This window comes from Amblyomma mixtum, chromosome 1 (genome assembly GCF_055824585.1).
Source record: "Amblyomma mixtum isolate Tamu chromosome 1, ASM5582458v1, whole genome shotgun sequence".
In the NCBI taxonomy this organism is placed as follows: domain Eukaryota; kingdom Metazoa; phylum Arthropoda; class Arachnida; order Ixodida; family Ixodidae; genus Amblyomma; species Amblyomma mixtum.
In genome coordinates this window covers 62,542,415-62,563,475 of record NC_143012.1, presented here as the reverse complement: position 1 = coordinate 62,563,475, position 21,061 = coordinate 62,542,415, and the positions used below count along the sequence as shown (strand labels likewise).

Below are 21,061 nucleotides of genomic sequence, written 5' to 3'. Positions count from 1 at the left end.
CTTACAATGCCGTTACGACTTCCGGTGGATGTGACGTCACACCGCTCCAGTGGCTATATCGACGTCCGCGCTATTTCGACTCAATATCGACATTTTTGCCTTTAATTAACTAGTCATCAAACTTGGCTTCTAGGTTCATTTTTTCCTCCTCTATCTGAAGCAACCATTGGTTTTCTTTTTAGTTCCAGAGTCAAAACACGTGTGTCACGCTTTGTTAACGGACGGACGACAGTATGAGCCATTAAAGGCTTTCGCCTTAATACACGAAAAAGTGCCGTCCGACAGCGGCAAACAGCCAGTACTTTACGTATGCTTAGCACATGCATGAATTCACAGTATGTTTGCGCTTGTTTTGGTGTGTCATTGCACTACTGTACTCAGTCTTGGAGCAGCCTTTTGCCGGCAAAAGCGCTTAACTGTGCTGCCACTCGCTGAAATGGTTTGGGATCAGGAAAAAACTCCACCCGACCACTTTCCCAATATTGGGAGATATTGTTGGCTGTATTGTGTATGGAGGGCGACCACAATTGGGCGGTACATTTGGTGCAGGCAAATAACGCGATGAAATACACAATAGGCTTGTCTATGTTGATACTGTATATCTTGCATTTTCTAAGAAAAGCCGCTGAAATAAAGACCTTTTTGGACACCGAGAGCTAAAGTGCACACAAAGATGCCAACGTTCAGCATATATATGAAATAAAACCTGCAATGATGAGAGAGTTCCTGCTAATATCTATCGGTCGTGAACAGTCCCTGCATGAGTCCTCAGTACAAAAGACATTGAGTCACATCCGTGGCGATAACAACACTGCATGATGCCCCAAGGTTACAAAGTATCGCAGGCCTCATTCTGTCGTAACTGCGTCCACATGACCTCTCGCATACACGCAGAAATACAGGAATACTGTACATACAAGATGAAGAAAAAGCCACAACGTATTCCGCATTCGTTCCCCGCTTTGGCAGCCAGCGACAGCCAGTCAGTATGGGAAATATAGACGAAATTCAATATAGTTCATCCCTTCGTAAAGGAGCATGAATGTGTAAACAAAACGTTTACGCGTTGTCGCCATATATTCTCGCTCCCGGCGATTTTCTCAAGCGCATAAATATGGCACCGAGCGCGACATTTCAGGCATATTTCTCAGCAGATCGTTGAATGTTCGTGCAACACATTCGGTTTCGTCTGGGCAGTGAACAAGACACGTAATGATATGCGGAAAGCAACAACCACAACACGAGCTTCGCGCAACAAATGTAAACTATGGGAACTTGTAGTTTGCGGAAGCAATGATACAAAAAAGATGCGATGTGGGGCAAAAAAAAAACAACAAACTATTAACCGTACCAACGTACGTAGTAAAGAAACCTTCAGTGCTAAGGCTGTTTCATGCCGACTGTAGTTTTCAAACAAAGAATGCGTTACGGAGTTTTGTGCAGTATAATTCGCAAATATCGTGAATCCGAAGTAGGAAATGTGCTCTTAAAATTGATCCTATTCGTGATTTTTTTAAAGACGCGGAGTGAGTCACGCGAAATATGATGTGATACGCATGATTTCATGTCAATATGCCACACTTGACGGAAGGGTTCATTACGCTGCCGGGCGCGCAGCCGAAGGCATCGGAGAACCCTTCGACGTTTTGAAAAATGTCGTCGCACTCGTCGCCGCCGGCCGAAAGCACCATGTTCTCGCTGCCCAGGCAGGCTGAGTAGCACGCCGCGATGAACAACAGCGCGGCGCCGCCGTAGCCCTCGAACCCTTCTAGAAGTTCGTCGTAGCTCTCCAAGGCGGCGCTGCGTCGTAGATACGCTCGCAGCGACACCTCGAGGGCCAGAGCGCCCTCAAGGTGCCGCAGCACGGCGCTGTCGTCGCCGCGTGCACTGCTCCCGTTCGCGGCGCACTCCAGCGCCCTCTGGATGGAGGCCAAGGCTTCAGGCGAAGTGATGTAGCTGCGAAGAAATGATGCGTCGGGAGTGCATGTAGTGAAGAAGGGAAGAAACTGAGTGACAGCATGTCAGGCGTCGAGCAGAGACATGCTGGGTGAGCTGTGTCGAAGGAGTTCTCATGGCCTGTTTCTTTACACTTCGATGAGAGTAACCCTAAAGCCAGGCCCGTTGAACAGGATTCGCAACCCACATACCCACATACAGGCTCTAATGAAAGGGCCACATTTTGGCCTCACAGTGTGAAGGTCTTGGTCGACAGGCATATGAAACCTGTATGGTACGGCGTCGTACACACAACAGCGCAAGCTTTCAATTCGCGAAACATGTTGAACACGTTTTTCTACAGAGTTGCTTCAAAGACATTCTTGTGGTGAACGATGAGCACGAAACTAGACAAAAAACACAAAGAAGAGAGAAACACAAGGACAGGTAGAGCCTTTCCTTGCGTTTATCGCTTCTTCATGGTTGGTCTAGAGTTTGCGCTCGTCGTTCACCACAAGGATACCATGCACCGACTAGCCCCAACCGAAGTTTCACTGCTTCAGAGACGGATACCTGTCGGTGAACAGTTGGCTGAGCGCCGAGGCGGCACGGTATCCGAGGCCTCCGTGATTCATGGTTGGCGTGGCGCTCTCGTCAACCCAGGGAAAGGAGAACGCGTACGGCAACAGCGCCACGTCGCGGCCGGGAAGAAGTGTGAACCACTGGGCGAACTCGATTTGCTCCGAGGCCGTGCGGTCGTCTGCGTCCACATGGTCCAGGTTGAGCGCCTGCCAGTTGTCCACGAGCGAAGCGTTCATGTCAGGAAAGCTGCGCTCGGTTGGCTTCGTCTGGATGGCGATAAAGGAATGGGCGCCATGTTGGTATTAGTTCAGAAAGAGTTCTCGAAGGCGAGAAAAATATTCCAAGCAGTGTTGGAAGGATCATGAAGAGAATAATAGTCATTAGACAGTACGTCCATTGCCGGCCAGTTTATACCAGAAAATTCCTAATCTCATCCGCCCACCTGCCTCCTTGCCTCCCCGTGCTCTAATTGCCTATCTATAATATACGCTACCTGACCCTAAGGGACCATCGGTTATGTTCCCTTAGCTTTACTGGCTCTCTGTTTCCTTCCCATCGTACAGAGGAACGTCGAATGCGACATAATTTACGGGAAACACAGAATAAGTCAGACGTTTGGGATAAAGGAGTTTCAGCGTCAGTAAGTAAAGAGGAAGGCTGGAAAGTAGTCCTGTGAACGTTTCCCTTCAGGCGGTGTTGTTTGGTGACAACACCACTCTTTGACAACGCGAGGCATCATATTGCCACGCGCCTAACGCGCCGCGCGGCCTCCGCGCTGAATTGAAGACGACGACGAAGCGGCGGTGGGCTCTCGCGGCGCGCTTGATCTGTTCGTTGTCGTGGAAGCTGGCTCTATAATTAAAAGAAGGCTCCCAGTGTTGGGTTCTTCCCGACGCCTACCTTCACGGCTCCTCTGGTCGTGACAATATTATACTTCGCCCAATGTATGTCGCATTGCAAGGCAGCGGTACTAGACTATCCAGTCGAGCCGCTACAACTATCTCGTATGGAGACGAACTTGTGTATATACTATGTTTGCCTCTTACGAGTCTGTAAATGTGTCGAAGCGTGGAAAAGCGATTGCGTTTGCCGAGCTAGCGGAGAGTGGAATTACTTGTGTAGTACTGGATGCAGAAGAAATTTTCTTTTCCATGTCTTTGATTGGCTGTGTCGTCCTTTTCCCAAGCTTTGATTCAACGACTGTTTTAGAAATTACCCAAGTGGTTGTTGTCCCCACAGAGAGCTGGGGCATAGGGTGAACCGGTGAACCGGGGGCTGGTTTCGTCAGGTCTTTCTCTGTAAATAGTTTTCTTCTTCTTGTTCTTCCATTCTGTTTGTAAATAAACGGTTAACCTCTCCCGAAGTTGTCTTCGAGTAATACGGTCGAGCATGTTCGAACCTGAAAGACATTCTGCATACTATTACCATCATCAAGATTTTCCCTCTCTCAGAAACTCCAAGAGAGGGAAGGAAGATCACAACTGGGGGTGTACTAGTGACACCGCAGTATTGGAGTAAAACCAGAAGTCTTTGAAGGCAGGTTAAGGTGGGGGTAGCCTTTGCACGCTAGCGTAAATTATTCCTGTAAAACATCCTTTCACCCCCTAACGGACAGTTTTTTGAAAGTGGTACCAAAATGGCCATTTATTAATTGTGCTGCCCTCTGTCGGAAAACCAAAAGGTTCTTTGTACTCGCCTTTAACCGGATACAGAGTGCTAGAAAAAAAACGGGACAAGCTGGACTCGTCATGATCCACAAATGACGGTCGGCATGTGACGAGCCTGGTACGTCCAAGTCCGCTAGGGGGTTTAAAAAAGTATTATTTATTTATTTATTTATTTATTTTTATTTAAAACATACTGCAGTCATTGAAGACCAAGCAGGAGGGCAATACAGGTCATAAGTAAACGCAATTCAGCGCCACCCTTAGCAAGCAATCACACACACACAAAAAAACACAATCATAAGCAATCAACAGGTCAAAGCAGTCAAAGCAATCAAACGCGCAGCATGCAGTGCAAACACAGAAAAAGAAAGAAAAAGAAATGAATCAGCAAAAAGCGAAGAGTAACATCAACCGAGAGTTTTTCGTACTCGTTCTTCGAAAACATTTACATCATGCGCGGAAAAAACTTCTATTGGGAGTGCATTCCATTGTGAGACAGTGCGCGGAAAAAATGAGTTCTTAAACCTGTTAGTACGCGCAAAGATTGGTTCCAGGTTGTAAAGATGGGTGTGCCGAGTTTGACGACCCTCACGTGGATGAATGAACAATTGCGCGTTGATACCAAGTTGGTGATTGCAGAGCTGATACAGAAACCGCAGCCTGGAAATCTTTCTTCTGCTTTCTAAGGTAAAAATGTTGTTAGCACTCATTAGAGACGATGGCGAATCTGATCTGCAGTATGAATTGAATATGAAACGAACTGCCTTTCTCTGTACCATTTCTAGTTTATTTACGTCTTTTTTCAAGTGACGGGTCCCATACTGTACAGCCATATTCCAGTTGAGGTCTGATAAGGGTATTGTATGCAAGCAGCTTAACATTGGAAGGGGCCGACCTTAATTTGAAACGAAGAAACCCTAGTTTCCTAAGGGCTGATGTACAGATTTTATTAATGTGGCTGGTCCAGTTCAAGTTGTTAGTTATCGTCACTAACATATGGAGGTATGCTGCACCTAAAGGCGAGAGCGGGCACATTCAAGCAGTGAAAGGCTGATTACGAATCGTTACTAAAAAACTGAAATCAAAAGACATAAGCTCCAGAAAAAATGGCCATGCTAATTATCGCTACTCTGCACAAGCATTCTCAGCTTCTGTTGGGTAGAATCCAACGTCAATCTTTACAACGTACTCCCGGAGGTTCACTGAACCTATACCATTAGCTTAAAAACGCTTAAAGGTAATAAACGCCTTTGAACTCTGTCAGGTCCAACCTTGAGCGACCGCTGGTCGGAGCGCGGGTCAAAGTACCCAAGGACGACGTCAGTGCTGTTCCAGTCCTTGACAACCTTGCGGTGGGCGTCCGAGTGTGGCCACTGCTCGAGACGGGTAGCAAAGGTCCCGCGGATGTCGGCGACCAGATCTTGCGCGTAGTGCTTGGCCTGGCCGGATAGGACCTGGTCGTAGTAATCGCGGAAGATCTCGCTGCCGCTCAGCAGGTACGCCTTGCTGAGGCACATGGCGCCGTGGTACAGTTCGGCTCTCAGTTCCCTGCACGAAGATCACGCCCAAATATAGTGATGGTCTACTAAATTTAACAAAACATGAAAATAGAGGCAAGCGGAAGGCCTCAGACCTAGCGGCATGAAGTTCTTGGGCAGGGCATGCAACGAGAGGGCAAGATAACCGCTGGTCCCTAAGGGTAAATGAATGGATTCCAAGAGAAGGCAAGCCTAGCAGGGGGCGGCTGAAAGTTAGGTGGGCAGATGAGATTGAGAAGTTTGCGGGGATATGGTGGTCGCAACTACCAAAGGCGGGGTTAATTGGAGAGACATGGGAGAGGCCTTTGCCTTGCAGTGGGACTAGTCAGACTGATGATTATGATGATGGTTGTTCATTTCGTGCCGTCAAGAATCTCATCTTCTCTACATAGTCATTAGTGTGAATCTTCTAAGTTTGTCATTTTGTTCGAGAGGACACCGAAGTCTTGTCAGGAAGGTTCGCACGGGCGCGTCAGTGTCCGGGCTGACACGCTCCGCGCCAAGCACTTCGAGTGAAAAGTTTAAAGATTTCGTGAAGGCACACTGGACTGCACAGAAAAGCAGGCAAAAAGATGATAACATTATTGACGATTTAAGCTGGTTGCTAAACGCGTTGTATGTACGATAGCACTTTTCTACCCCTGTGAATCCCTCTCTGGCTGTGAAGCACTGTGTTCAGAAGCTTTGGTGAGCGTGTTATACTGACATGACGTGTCTACAATATCCGAAGACAACACATCACAGTATTTTCGCATGTCCAAGTGTGTTGAAAATACTCAGTTTTGAAAAGTACAATTAAAGTTTTGTAATCATAAAGTAATTTAACAAACAGGAAACACCTTGAACTGCAAGCTTGCTATAACAATGTTCGCCAGGGTGTAAAATGCCACACTCGTTTTTCGACCATTTTTCCTTCATTTTTCTCTCCTCGTAGCATAACAATCACCCACTGCTCCCGTCTCCGCTGTCGCCGCTTCGTCGCGAAGAATTGTCGGATCAGATATCTGATCGCTCTTACTGATCACTTTGTTTCATCGATGCAATAAAAACTATACAACGACTGACAATGACATCAGACTCGTCCGACGTGTGCCCACTGATTTTGAAAACTAAGTATACCATCGCTCGCATAACCATCGTTGTTCAGCTCACCAGATCATAACTATTAATAATGTTCGTTCGGTCATTTCTAACGCCAACTAAAAAGATCTCTGTTGCATTGCGTTCCTTTGATTGATTTGGTGCATTATAGTTACACCCAAAGTAAATTCCTATCGCTGTTAGATGGTGTTTGGCCACTTTCGTTTTTGCTATTATTGCAAAGTCTGTGTATAGAAATCTCTAAACGACAGAAAGCCCCGTGAAGCTGAACTGACTTTGACCTTTTATCACTAATGTCGGAATCATGTACGGTCGTGCACGAATTGATTTGATTCCAGAATTCCATCAGTGTCATTGACTCAATCAATTTTTCCAGAAATCAAATCTTGACTTGATTCCAGAATTCCCTCAGTCTCATTTACTCAGTCAATCTTTCCAGAAATCAATGTCTCAGACTACGAAAAACTTGCTTTTTTTCGTGCTATAAGTTCCAGTATAGCGCGCAAATCCATTTCAAATAGGTCCCCCAGATTACGCGGTACAGTCCGACACGATCCGAAGGTGACCACTTCAAGCTCAACCTACTCAGAATGAACTTCCATAACATGTTTTATTAATAAGGGAGTAATTACTCATTGGCATCCACCCGAGCGCAGCCATACGGCTACAAAGGAAAGCTATACAGCTTTCTCAGAAACTTCGTAGTTAAAGAAAAATTCGTCCTGGTCCGGGGTTCGAACCCGGAGCCACCGCTTCACCGCAGCAGTCGCTCTACCAACTGAGCTAACCGGAACGGCAAGCTTATGATAGGGGGAGAGCGAATTGATCAATAACTCGAAGTGGGAACGGTGTTAGTCAAATGTTTTTAGGAGAAAGAGTAATTACTCCCTTATTACAAATTATTACAATTACTCCAATGAGTAATTACTCCCTTATTACAAATTTACTCCACCTTGGGGGTTCCCCTAAAAACATTTGACTAACATGTTTTATTGTCATAAAAAGGCTGTGAAGGATACGTGAGCTTAGCTAGCTGACGGTCCCGCTTTAGTTTTAGTTGGAATGAACGTGATAACCATCGAATCGCCCTTCACTACTACGCGTCCCCTCACCGAGTGTAGAAGTTGAATAGTAGCTTCTGGTTAGCGAACAGCGCCGCCGTCTGCACGACGCACCAGGAGAAGACGAGGTGCATCTGGTCCTCTCCGTAGCGCCTCCACAGATCGAGGAACTCGCGCACGAAGCCTGGCTTCTCCGACACGAAGACGATGTCGCGCCCCGAGGTTCCCACGTACGGCTCGAGCTCCTGGAGCCAGCGCTGCCGGTGCAGTCCTGGCACCTTTCCAAACATGAAGGCTGCGTCGAGGCCGGTGGGAGCATGACGTGCGTCCTCGAAGGCACGTCGCAGAGGAGCCAGGAAACTTCTGGTGAGCTTCTTTGTGGTCTCGAAGCTAACGCTGGTGTTGTCCCTCTCGCCGTCCTCGTATTCACGGTGCCCTCCAAACTCCCGCCTGCGGTGTGAATATGATACCGTCAGACGCGCCAAAAGTGCTTCCGTTGACGACAGCTTCTAGAGTAGTAGTGGCAGTAGTGAAAATTAGTTTTATGGAAAGGAAATCACGAAGTAACTGTCTGACATACCTCGGTGGACACGCGAACTGCGGCGTAAAGAAAGGGATAAAGGAAGGAGTGAAATAAGAAAGGTGCCGCAGTAGAGGTCTCCGGAATAATTTTGACCACCCGGGAATCTTTAACGTGCACTGACATTGCACAGCATGCGGGCGCCTTTTGTGTTTCGTCTCCATCGAAACGCAGCCGCCGCGGTCGGGTTAGAACCCGGGTACTCCGGCACACTAGAGGAGCGCCTTAGCCACTGAGCCACCGCGGCTGGTAGTAGTGGTTTATTTAAAAATAATACTAAAGGAGGAATAAGATTTTTGCTTGCTACGGCGTCTTCCATTGCTACGGGAAGCACCTGAGCTGGGGCAGCGGAAACAGAGGGATAGCAAGCAGACTGGAGGAATGAAATGAATGAGGTGACGGGAGAACCAGAGAGGATAAGGGTCAGAGAGCTACTGTATACAGTAATCTATTTGTATATTGTATGTATATTGTAATCTACGTTACAATATGTTCAGGTCGGGCGCGTGGGATGGCCATGACCGAAAACGAAGGAGAACACGCGCGCACGACTGATTACTTACCTGAGCTCCTCAAAGTAGACCTTCGCTTCATGTTCAGTGCCCTCCAAGGCTTTGTGCTTTCGGAGAATGCGCTCAAAATCACTCAGCGGCTCAAGTACGACCGTGGTGACGTTGGGGGCGCGTTGCAGCACAACGTGGAGAAGGGGGCTCCAGTGCAGCCTGATGGACGCGTGAAACCACGTGCGGAGAAGGTCCACCCTGCTGGAGTCACTGGGTAGGAGAGGCCACACGATGCCCGCGTCCAGCAGCGCTCTTTTGACCTGCGATCACCATGAGGACGGGAAGGATAACCCTCAGGAGTGTGTTTTGGAAAACGCGAATGGTGTTTGGCTTGGTTTCATCTTCCTCGGATGGTAACGACATCTATCAAATTAGCGGTCTGGTGTCGCATATCAAAACATTTGTCGCTGCAAAATCTTGAGCGCAAAAATTAAAAGCCTCGGAGAAAAAGGAAGATATTTCCAAGAGAATGGTTTAGCGGGTTTAACGTCCCGAAGTGACCCCGGCTATGAAGGACTCCTCCCAAGCAGCACATATAATTGGCGGTGGCTCAGTCGTTGTGGCGCTCGGCAGCTGACCCGAAAGACGCGAATTCGATCCCGGCCGTGGCATCCGAATTTCTATAGAGGCGATATGCTAGAGGCCCGTGTACTTTGCCATGTCCGTGCCCGTTAAAGAACCCCGGGTGGTCGAAATTTCCGGAGCCTTCCACTACGGAGTCTCTCATAGCCTGAGTCGCTTTGGGACGTTAAACCCCATAAACCAAACCAAACCATATAATTCGCCAAATATAGGGAAGAGATGGGTTTACTCCGGTTCTGTATAGGACCGACCTGTGCCAATAAATTTTCAATAGTGGTGGATTAGCTGTGCTGCTGGGGTATAGTGAAGGCAGCTTCGGATATCGGGCAAATAATACTGATTGACAAATATTAAAAGGAAAAAGCTATTTGTACTCTGCATAAAGGAAGAAAGGAGCGCGCATATAAATTATTTAAACTTCTCACAACATATTCGGAATATTCCACTCCAAAAGGAAGAGGAACCAATGGCCTCCATTTTTGCGGAGCTCCATCGCACTACACCCTGTCTGTTGGCCAGTGCATAGCGGCATAAGCTGTCCATTTTAAAATGGTCATTCCACGTCCGTGTCATCCTCTGTCATTGGCCACTCAGATATACCCCCGGCATTCAAGCGTCTGTGGGAAGTGACCCGGCCAATGGATGGCTGGCGACCAGACCTCACCGTTGGCTGCATATCACAGGCAATGGTGGCCAGTAGCCAAGCAAACGCGTGCAGCTCACCTTTTGCAGCTCGTCGCTCCTGCCCTGAAGCACGTCGTCGCAGCTGCGGTAGAAGGCGGCCGCCCTCTGCAGGGAACTCTGGCCCGCGGTCGGCACGGGCACCGAGCTCAGCAGGGAGGACAGCTCGCGAAGCACCCCCAGGAAAGACTCCTCGCGCACAGAAAGCTGACTGCGGCGCCGCCAGCCGTCGCACACGAAGCGGGTGAAGCCCTCGCACGGACTCAGCGACGTGTTCAGCGTAGCGCGCAGGCGGCGTGCGTACTCCCGGCACGGCTCGCTGCGGCACACGCGGAGGGTGCCGTGCCGCGTTCCGACCTCGGGGCGGAAGAACCCCAGCAGGAAGAGGGACAGGACGAGCGCAGCTACCAGGAGCACCACGCACAAGATGCTGGCTGCCGGGGGTTGGTTCTTGAAGAACGCCTGCGGTGACATCGTTGGCGCTGTGAGAGGGGCTTCCGGGATCGCACGAAGTGTTGACGGTATTTCATAAGAGTTGAAATCTGGGTTATAGTTGGTACATACTTAAGAAAAACCAGCCAAAAAGACGGGGACAAAGGACAAAGGCTCCTTGTAAACTTTCATGCCTTTGTTCACGTGTCGCGCGTGGCAGAACTAGACCACCTGTTTGTTCGACGCGCCATCAAAACTGCTATGTTCCTTGTGCGACACAGGTGATTTATAAGATTCCGCTGACATGCGAAAAAGTTTACATCGGCCAAACTGGCCGGTGTATAAATGAAAGGCTACGAGAGCACCATAACTCTGACTCCGGCTGACGGAGCAAACTTGCCTCGCCATTGCCGCGATTGCGGGTGCTACCCGTTGTTTTCGAATGTCACTTTTCTCGGTAGAGGCAAGGGTAACGTTGAGCAGGAAATCCTCGAAGCATTTCACATTAGTAATCATGGAGATAACTCTATTAGCACGGCGTCTATCACGTTGATGCAGAAAGAATTAGGTTACTTGTCCCGTTGATTCTGCAGTTTGACTATCTTACGAGCTCGCGGTCTTTTGTGCTGGTTTTTGCGTTGCCGTTGAGCTGCGCATACTCTTAGGTTTCCGGGGAGACTGGCTGTTTTTCAATAAAGCACAGTTGATAGTCCAGTGTTTGTGTGTGCCTCGTCTCTCCTTTGTCTCAGTCTTTCTGGCTGGTTTTTCTTACGCTATTTCATACTCGTACCCGGATATTAGAGCTCAAGTAGGGTATGCTTTCCTGCAAACTTCGAGGAGCTTTTCCGCAACCTTAGCTTCCAAGCTGTCCTTATAGGTTTGCGATAATCCTCATGGGACACGTGCGGTGGATATGGCGGAGACCTGTCTGTGCATGCTCTACACTGTCCATAATTTACTGTCATAAGTAGGCCCCTCTAATAAAATAACCACCTTAAGTTTCAAGTCTGAGGCTTCGGAGTAGGAACCACCGCACCGTACTGTGCAATCTACTGCCTTTGATTCAGCGATTTCACCTCTGTCTGGCGACGCTGGTTGCTGCCATCGCAGGGCAGTGGCGCATCGCCAGGAGTGGTGTGCGGTCTCCTAGCTATCTATCACTATAAATTAGAGATAGGATTGACCTGCATCGCTTCGGACAGACCAGCAAAAGTCAGCGGACAGTAAGAGTGGAGAATGTAGCCGCTGAATGCATTGCTGTGTAAAAAATGTGGTTTCACATGGCCGAGGTCCTAATGGAAGCTTATTCAGTCAGGGTTCAGTCAGGGTTCAACAACAGCTTCCTTTCATACAGAACGTCAGTGTCTTATATTTACAGCGTCCTAATACTCTTGAGCAAACCCTGCGCGCACTCGGCGCGACAAGAACGTTCTAGTGCCTTACTGGACTTCTCAGTGAAAAGTCGAACTTCTATATTGTTTCACCGTGGTGCTAAAAAATTTATTGCAGCTCCATCTTCGTGTCACTATATGCTCGAATATCGTGCATACAGGTGCCACTGTGTTGCTTGTAAGCTGTGACCAAGACCTCCTCAAAGCGGCTGCCATAATTATACAAATAAACAAATGAAATCAGTATGCCATGCGAAAGTAAACTAGCCACCTCTACACGCATTAAGATGAAATTCGCTCGAATATGCAAGTCACGCAACGCTAACGGTGCAACGAACAATACGTTGGGCAGTCATCGGTAATCATTTCCCAAACAACACAGGTAATGGACCCATATTGGAACTGGATGCTTTCACTCTGGTCCTTTGTAGGACCAGAATTTGCCAATACGTTTCCAGTGTTGGGCCGTTATCTGCGCTGCTCGCGTTGAGAGCCGGATCACCAGACCTTGACGCCCTTGTTGGCGGAGAAGCCCTGCGTTGTGGTTGACGCGAACTGCGGCGGGCTCATCACGTTTCGCGATGCCTCCACGCACGCCGGATGGATGCTCTGCCGATGCCCAGCCTGGTAAAGAGGCGAGTCTGGTCTGGTCCACATTGGGGACGCCTGCGAGGGTGTCTTGTAGCTCTCGCTGCTAACGGAGCGGGAAGGCACGACCTTTCGTGGGTTGTTCTTCCAAGCGGGCCCGAAATTGTGCGACTGGTGTTGCCGGCGACAATCTGTCCACGCGGGTGAGTCGACAGACATGGGCGGTGACGGTCGTCGAGGCGAGTGTGTCCCGTAACTTAGCTCGGACGCCCTGCTGGGTTCGAGGGTCTCACGGCGCCGTATTGAGGAGGAAGACAACGACCTCCCGGATAAGGACGTTTTCACCTGAGAAGCTTTTTCATCTTCCGACACTGCGGGCTCGCCACGAATGCCCATGCCTGATCGGGACGAATGCTGCGAGCCTGACAGACTGCCGTAAGCTGTCTCTTGTTCTCATCGCGTTCGCGCGTAGTGTCTTCAATGGAGCTACGGTGAGATGTTTCTGGGGAGGATGAGGTTGGAGACGAGCGGAACCGTTGCGCATCCGTACTGAGCGCGTCCCTTCCAGAGCTGGTGGCCAGAGGTTCGGGAGGTTCGGGAGGTTCGGGTGGCTGTTGCAGTTCTTGCAGTTGCTGGTCGCGCTCTGGGATGGATAGCGTCCGATTTCCACCGCCTGCAATTGAGGTCAAACTCGAAGACGCTGAGATCGATCGGGGCGAAGCTCGACTCTGAGGCTGGAGTCCACCTCCGGGGTTTATTGGTCTTTTCGATGCACCCGAAGCCTCAACAGCAGTCGTGTCTGGCGGCGTCCCCGAAGCAGGGCGGCAGTGTTTTGACATCCGCGTTGCGCTTGGCTCGAATTCCATCCCTGCAAGGTATCTGCTCTCTCCCGCAAACCGTGGTACCGATATTCTGTAAACCTGCAAAAAGTATTAAAGCACAAGAAAAAAATGCTCTAAGAAAGCCAATCCTTGCAAATACTTTCGCCGCTTTCCAGCAAGGTACTATCGGGGACAGAAGTGGTATACACCAAGCGGCGGGAGCCGGAGAAACGGAAAACTGCGGCATTTTGGCCAGCTGAAGCACGAAACATTGAAACGAGCCAAGCTACATGCCTGCTGGTAAAAAGGTCACGCATAGGTTTTCTCGATCAAAGATGCCGTCTGTAGATGGCGCTGCAACGCAGTTTTCCGCTTTAGTTTTCCGTTTCTCTGGCTCCTGCCGTGTGGAGTATACAACTTTTGTCCGCGATAGTACGTATAGATGAAAATTTTCAGTTATTTTCTTACACAAGATGAAGAATAGTTTGAGCCGTTCCTTTAGTCCTAAACACAAAAAAGAGAGACAATGGGCAACTAAGAAAGGCAGAGACAAAGCCTAACCATTAATCAGAGGAAACCAAAACGAGCTCGTAAACCCTGGATTACATCGCATATTCTTCGAATGATTGGCAGGAAAAATTCCCTCTATCAGAAATTCTTACAAAGTCGCAGTCCAGAATCGTGGGCAACGTTCAAGAGGTACCGAAACAAACTGAACTTAACTTTAAGAAAAGCGAGGAATGCATATCACCTTAACATGTTCGCTGGTTTGACCGATCAAAAGAAAGTTTGGAATAGGTTGAATCGAGTCTTGAACCCTAACTCTACAAATACAATTGACAGTATTACAATGGAAGGCATTAGTTATAGTGGACTCGCACTCGCAAATAAGTTTAATAGCTATTTCAGTGGACTTGTTGATAGTGAACACAACAATATGGCATTGGAGTACATTACGAATCGTACAAGTAACAGTATTTTTATAACATGTTGTGACGAAAATGAGGTGCTTAATATATATAAAGGCATGAACAATACAAACAGTGAAGATGCTTTTGGACTGAAAATGAAGCCTGTTATGTACGTCTTGGACATTATCTGCCCAATTTTAACTTATATTTATAACTTGTCTTTGAGTACCGGCATTTTCCCTTCGGACATGAAAATAGCAAAAGTAGTTGTTCTTTATAAAGGTGGTTCGAAAAACGATCTTGGCAATTATAGACCAGTGTCTATATTGCCTATTTTTTCTAAGGGCTTGGAAAAAACAATACATCTACGACTTTCCAGTTTTCTTGAAAAATACAACGTGATAACTCCAAGACAGTTTGGATTTAGACCTAAGTCCTCTACTGAAATGGCTCTCCTGAAGCAAAAAGAAATAATCTTAAATAATATTGAATGTAAACAAATAACCCTTGGAATATACATAGACTTCTCCAAAGCCTTCGATAGGATTCATCACGAAACTCTTCTTCTTAAACTTTCTGCATACGGTGTCCGGAACAAAGCACTATCTCTTATCACCAGCTATTTAACTGACCGATATCAGTACGTTTCTATAGATAATCATCGCTCTACTTACAATAAAATAAAGCATGGTGTACCTCAAGGTAGTATCCTTGGTCCCTTATTATTTAATGTATATATTAATGATTTAGTACAGATTGACTCCGAAACAGAATACGTAATTTACGCTGACGACACTACTTAATTTCTGTCCGGCAACAACGCGAATGATATAGTAGAAAAGGCTAATAGCGTGTTGGGCAAACTTAACTCATGGTCTGAAAAAAATTCCCTACTAATAAACACACGGAAAACAAAGGCGATATTTTTTAGAGCTAAAAATGTCAAATGGGCTGTACATACAGATTTAGTATTGGGTGGTAATATAATAGAAATAACTAATGTTGTAAAAACACTTGGCGTTCACTTCAATGAATTTATGTTATGGGACTACCACATCGAGCAAATGGAGAGTAAGCTAGCTCGCGTTGTCGGCATACTCAGAAGGTTAAAGTGCATGATACCTACTAGGACAAAACTTGTTATTTACCATGCCCTCTTTGACTCTCTTGTTAAATATTGCCATTTGGTTTGGGGTACAACGACGCAAACTAATATTCACAAGGTTTTGACATTACAAAAAAATGCAGTCAGAGCAATTGCGGGTGCCACATACTTAGCACATACGAGTGCTCTATTTGCAAAATACCGCATTATGGATGCAAGGGTTATTCATCAGTACCGTGTAATTCAGCAGTACAAATCTCAGGTACATAGTGACACCACATTTTTTGCTGACCTTGCGAATCTACGGGAAAATACCACTGTTCACAACACAAGACACTACGAATATTGGTATGTACCTTGTCCACGCACAAATTACGGTTTTAAAACTCTCAGGTATGTGTTGCCATCTTTCCTTAATAGAAATGCTTTCACTAATCAATCCATTCTTTCCGTTTCATATAACGCTGTCAGAAATATGTTCTTACAAAACAATGAATCATATCCAACTGTAAAATAAACTAAGTATCTATGTGCTGTGATTAAACTATCATTTGCGTGTGTGTAACAGTACCGAGACTATTCTGGTGATCTGTTATGAAGATATTGTACATATTTGTTATTTCATGCATTCTCTTGTTATTGTTTTACTGCTGCCTGTCATCGCCGTGCCAAGCCGCTACGGGAGATGGGAGCTTTGTCAAGCCGCGTGCGCGGCTTTTTTTCCTTTCTCCTCAGCCATTGTACATGACTGAAATAAATGCACTGAACTGAACTGAACTGAACTGAACTTCGAACACAAAGAGAAAATCCGGCTTCTGAAGGAAGATATGGCAACTGAACTTTCTTTCGGGAGTTCGTTCTTGATTACAAAGTAGAACTATCGATATGTTCTTCGCAGATTTATAGATAAATACACGTAGGTGTCTGTGGTGGTGCGTTAAGCTCTATATTTTAAGGCGGAAGCCTTTAATGCCTCATCGTTGTAAGCAGGAGCTGTCGACAGAAATGTCACGCTTTTCAATTGGTCGAAACGATTGTGACGTCACAGTGCGCGAATTTCAAACGGGGCCAATTGTATTTTGGCTACTAACCATGCAACCAATTAAAGGGATCGTATAGTGATGCTCCAAGTAAGTTTGACTGAGTTTAGTTAATTGCTTACTTAACGAATTAGTCTAACCTTTCTAGTCAGACCAGATAACAAATAAAACAGAGTGAGAAATTGGCCGAGCTTGGGAATCGAACCCCGGTCTCCGGAGTACGAGTCGAGCACGCTACCACTCCGCCATGCCAGCTCGATGGTTTCGAAGGAACAAAGGTGCGTCCAGTGAATACGATGTCTTCGTTCACTCCCATCTTCCTTCCCTCTCGTTACGGCGAAGTTTAGGTGTCCACCGAGATATGAGAGACAGATACATTTAATTTCCTCAAAAACCAATTTACCGTCGAGCAAGTCGTATTTCTCCGCGTTTCAGATTGGTCCAAATTGAGTGACGTCACCGCGCGCGAATTTTGACGGGTGTCCACCGAAATATGTGAGACAGTTACTGCGCAACTTCCTTTCCTCAAATACAATTTTAGACTGGTGTCTACTGAGATATGTGAGACAGTTAATGCGTAATTTCCTTTCCTCAAATACAATTTTCATTTTCTTCATTACGGCCTCTCTTTCTTCTTTCACTCACACTTCCTCCCTTCCTGTAGGGTACGGCTCAGGTGTCCACCGAGATGACAGAGAATTACAGCCCCATTTCCTTTCCTCAAAAAGCGTTGCGTTCAAAGGGCAACGCATCGCGCCGAACGGGTGGTGGCGTTCCTTGGACTCCGTGGCAGCGCTACAGCACGCTGTCGCGTTCCACTCCTAAAGGCGAAGCTTAAGCGTAATTAATTGGTAGTTAATTAATGCACCAACAAAATGTGCAGTGAACAATCGCGTAGCAGAATGCAGCACTCAGGCTTTCGCCTTTCACCACTTTAGCCGCTAAAGTTCCTCGTAATTTGTACTCCCATGAACCAGTTTTTCTGAGCTCATTTAACACATTTTTTTACAGTAGGCATTGAATATCGTTTTGCTAATGCCCCTTCTAAGGTACCGTCGTAATCAGCACAGGTAAGGGGCCCAATATTGGCAACGTATTGGCAAACGCTGGTCCTACAAAGGAACACAGTGACGCCATACATTTCCAATATTGGGCCGATTTCCTGTGCCGCTTGGGGTGTGAAGGCTCTTTGTGTCTAACTGTGCTATCTTTTGTAACTCTACTTTGCATTCGTGCACTAACTCAACCAACATTGGCCCAATATTGGCAACGTATTGGCAGACGCTGGTCCTACAAAGGAACACAGTGACGGCCATACATTTCCAATATTGGGCCGATTTCCTGTGCCGCTAGGGGTGTGAAGGATCTTTGTGTCTAACTGTGCTATCTTCTGTAACTCTACTTTGCATTCGTGCACTAACTCAACCAATATTGGCCCAATATTGGCAACGTATTGGCAAACGCTGGTCCTGCAAAGGAACACAGTGACGCCATACATTTCCAATATTGGGCCGATTTCCTGTGCCGCTTGGGGTGTGAAGGCTCTTTGTGTCTAACTGTGCTATCTTTTGTAACTCTACTTTGCATTCGTGCACTAACTTAACCAATATTGGCCCAATATTGGCAACGTATTGGCAAACGCTGGTCCTACAAAGGAACACAGTGACGCCATACATTTCCAATATTGGGCCGATTTCCTGTGCCGCTTGGGGTGTGAAGGATCTTTGTGTCTAACTGTGCTATCTTTTGTAACTCTACTTTGCATTCGTGCACTAACTCAACCAATATTGGCCCAATATTGGCAACGTATTGGCAAACGCTGGTCCTACAAAGGAACACAGTGACGCCATACATTTCCAATATTGGGCCGATTTCCTGTGCCGCTTGGGGTGTGAAGGCGCTTTGTGTCTAACTGTGCTGTCTTTTGTTACTCTGCTTTGCAATCGTGCACTAACTCAACCATGCAGAGAACACCAACCTTCAATTCAGGCCTGCGTTGCCCCGAAGGCGGCGTCGCGGTGTGGTATGATTCGAGTCGCTTTGATGGCGGCATGCCCCGGACTTCCCCTTCGTCCACTCTGCGTCCATCAGTTCCAGGTGGAAGTGACGACTGCCCAGGGCGCGTAGTTCCAAGAACGGTCGGGCGAGCATTATTTTCGAGAATGCTGACGATGTTGTCGGGGTCCTTTGCGGATCGTCTTGGAACTGCCCGCTCAGAAGAGTCGGGTTGTCGCTCGGTCGTTGACGGGGCAGGATTGGTCGCTGTCTTCGGGAGGTCGAGTTCGCTGTAGGGTTGAACTCGCTTCCGTTCATCTCCTGATGAACCTGCGTTTGCATGGCATCCACGATACTTGATATGTGTCTTAGTATTGCTTGTGTTCGGGCAGCAGGTTGATTCACGAATGGTAGCATTTGCGGGGGTCGCGAAGTTGCGAAAAACACAGGTTAAGAAGGGACTGGAAAAGGACGCATATCACGCGGTTAAGCGCACACTACCAAGTGGAGGAGTATTCTTCAGTTGAAAGAAAGAAGGTATAAGAGCATATATATATATATATATATATATATATATATATATATATATATATATATATATATATATATATATATATATATATATATTGAACGATGGTCCTGCGATGGCAGGTGCTGCCACCGGTGGGGCTTTTCAGTCCCAGGTTGCTCTTCCTGAGGAACTTCCAAATCACGGAGAGAGGCTTCGGAGAGACAAACATCAGCGAAACCAAAAGCACATTGATCGCATTGTGATGACTTCATGCATGACTGAATGACACTGGAATGTCTCGTGTCTATACCCAGACCAGCTGCCGCACACTCCACAATTTGTGCACAAAAGAGGCGCTGAAAAAAGCGTGCGTGCTTCTGACTTGAGACCTCAATCATGCAGATCGGAAATCTGCGAAAGTGAGAATTCCTAAGGGGCCTTTCAGTGTCTGCAGCCGAAAACTCATTAGCCTGCGTCCTCAAGGGAGTGAGGGAACGACCAAGGGAGGAAACAAACGACAGTTCGTCGCGTTGCCTTACAGTGATAGGATCTCACGTATATTCATAAGAGCCGCCTATAGATTCAACGTGGATGTTGTGTTGTCAGCCCAGAATAAACGTCAGGGCCTATGCCGGAAGACCAATGCAACGAATAAGCCAAAGGAGGTGGGAGGCGTGCGACACAAGAAAAGGCTCGTGGATTGCTCGGTGGATCTGGTAAACAAGGCGCCCCTTTCAAGCGGAATGTAATACGTCGGGCAGTCAGGGCGCTGCCTTTACGATCGGCTAGGGGAGCACGAGAACACATGCGATGATTTGCAAGCAAGAACAAATCCGAGGAAAAGAACATTTCCTCTGTATTTTGTTATAGAGCTCCTCCGTAATTAGATGCGGCACTTAATTCTGATATACGCAACATTTTAAAGCAAACTGACGGTTCTCGCCGGTGGCATACTGTTTCTAAAGATGCATTTTAGACAGTATAGGCTACAGGACCAGCCATAGCAGACATTGATAAAGTAAACGTTCGGAGGCCTCATGCATATATATCTGCGAGATCTGCGCGCGAACCTCTGGAAAAAGGTTTACGTCTCCTTAGAGAGAAACGTTTCTTCTGCCGTTTGTCCGCTTCTACCTGCTAGCCTGAGAGCCAGTCCTATGAGGTGCAAGCCTGAAGGAAGCTATAGCAGTCTCAAATCGAGCCGTACGTACCATGACCTCCCGTCGGCGAATCCTGTTGAAGGCTCTCCTCGCTACTCTCCCCGTCCGAAGTCGTCTGCCCTTCGGTGTCTTCGACACCCTGGCCAGGGACTTTGGAAGCAGTGGGTCCTGGACCTTCTCGCACGGTGGCGTTCACTGCATTGTTGCCAAGATTCAAATCAGCCGCATCCACCGGTGCTTTCCTGGAGTCCTGATGGTCGTCGACCTCCCCAGCAGGAGACGCCGTCACAGCGGGGCTGACGGAAGGGTTCTCCGCGAGGGAGGCCTCGGAGGTGTCGCTGGGTGAGCCGCGTTCCTTCTTCGAGGCCATCGGACGTCCGGTACGTTCGGTGTCTTTCTTCTTCTGCGCAAGCGCGAGGCGCGTGCGCATCGCTTGCAGAACAACGCGCTTCACGTGGGCTGCTTCTTCACTGCTTGAATTTTTAGTAGCCGCGTGCCTCAGCATGTCAAGGACGTAGACAACGAAAGCTAACGCTAAAGCTCAGTAACACATGAAAATTTCAAGCAGGGCACATACTACGGGGTCCACACATCTTCGTTGCATATGGTTGCAGTTTTAAAGTTGATGACGGTTGCTACTGGTGGCGCTGCAGTCGCTAGATCGGTCGCCAACTTCCTGAAATTATTTGTAATCAGATTGCGAGATGCATGATTTTCGACCATTAGCTTAGGGCGGCGGAGGCTCGCACACTGCGCATGGCATCGGGCGCGTTAGTGCTGTCAGTGTCCCTTATACTCACTCTGGAGTAGTCAAAAG

General features: G+C 47.6%; 1 pseudogene; it reads right to left on the bottom strand.

The window, feature by feature from the left end:
* Window positions 1-1,562: 1,562 nt before the first annotated feature.
* On the bottom strand, window positions 1,563-20,674 carry LOC149366483 (uncharacterized; annotated as a pseudogene).
* Window positions 20,675-21,061: the final 387 nt, after the last annotated feature.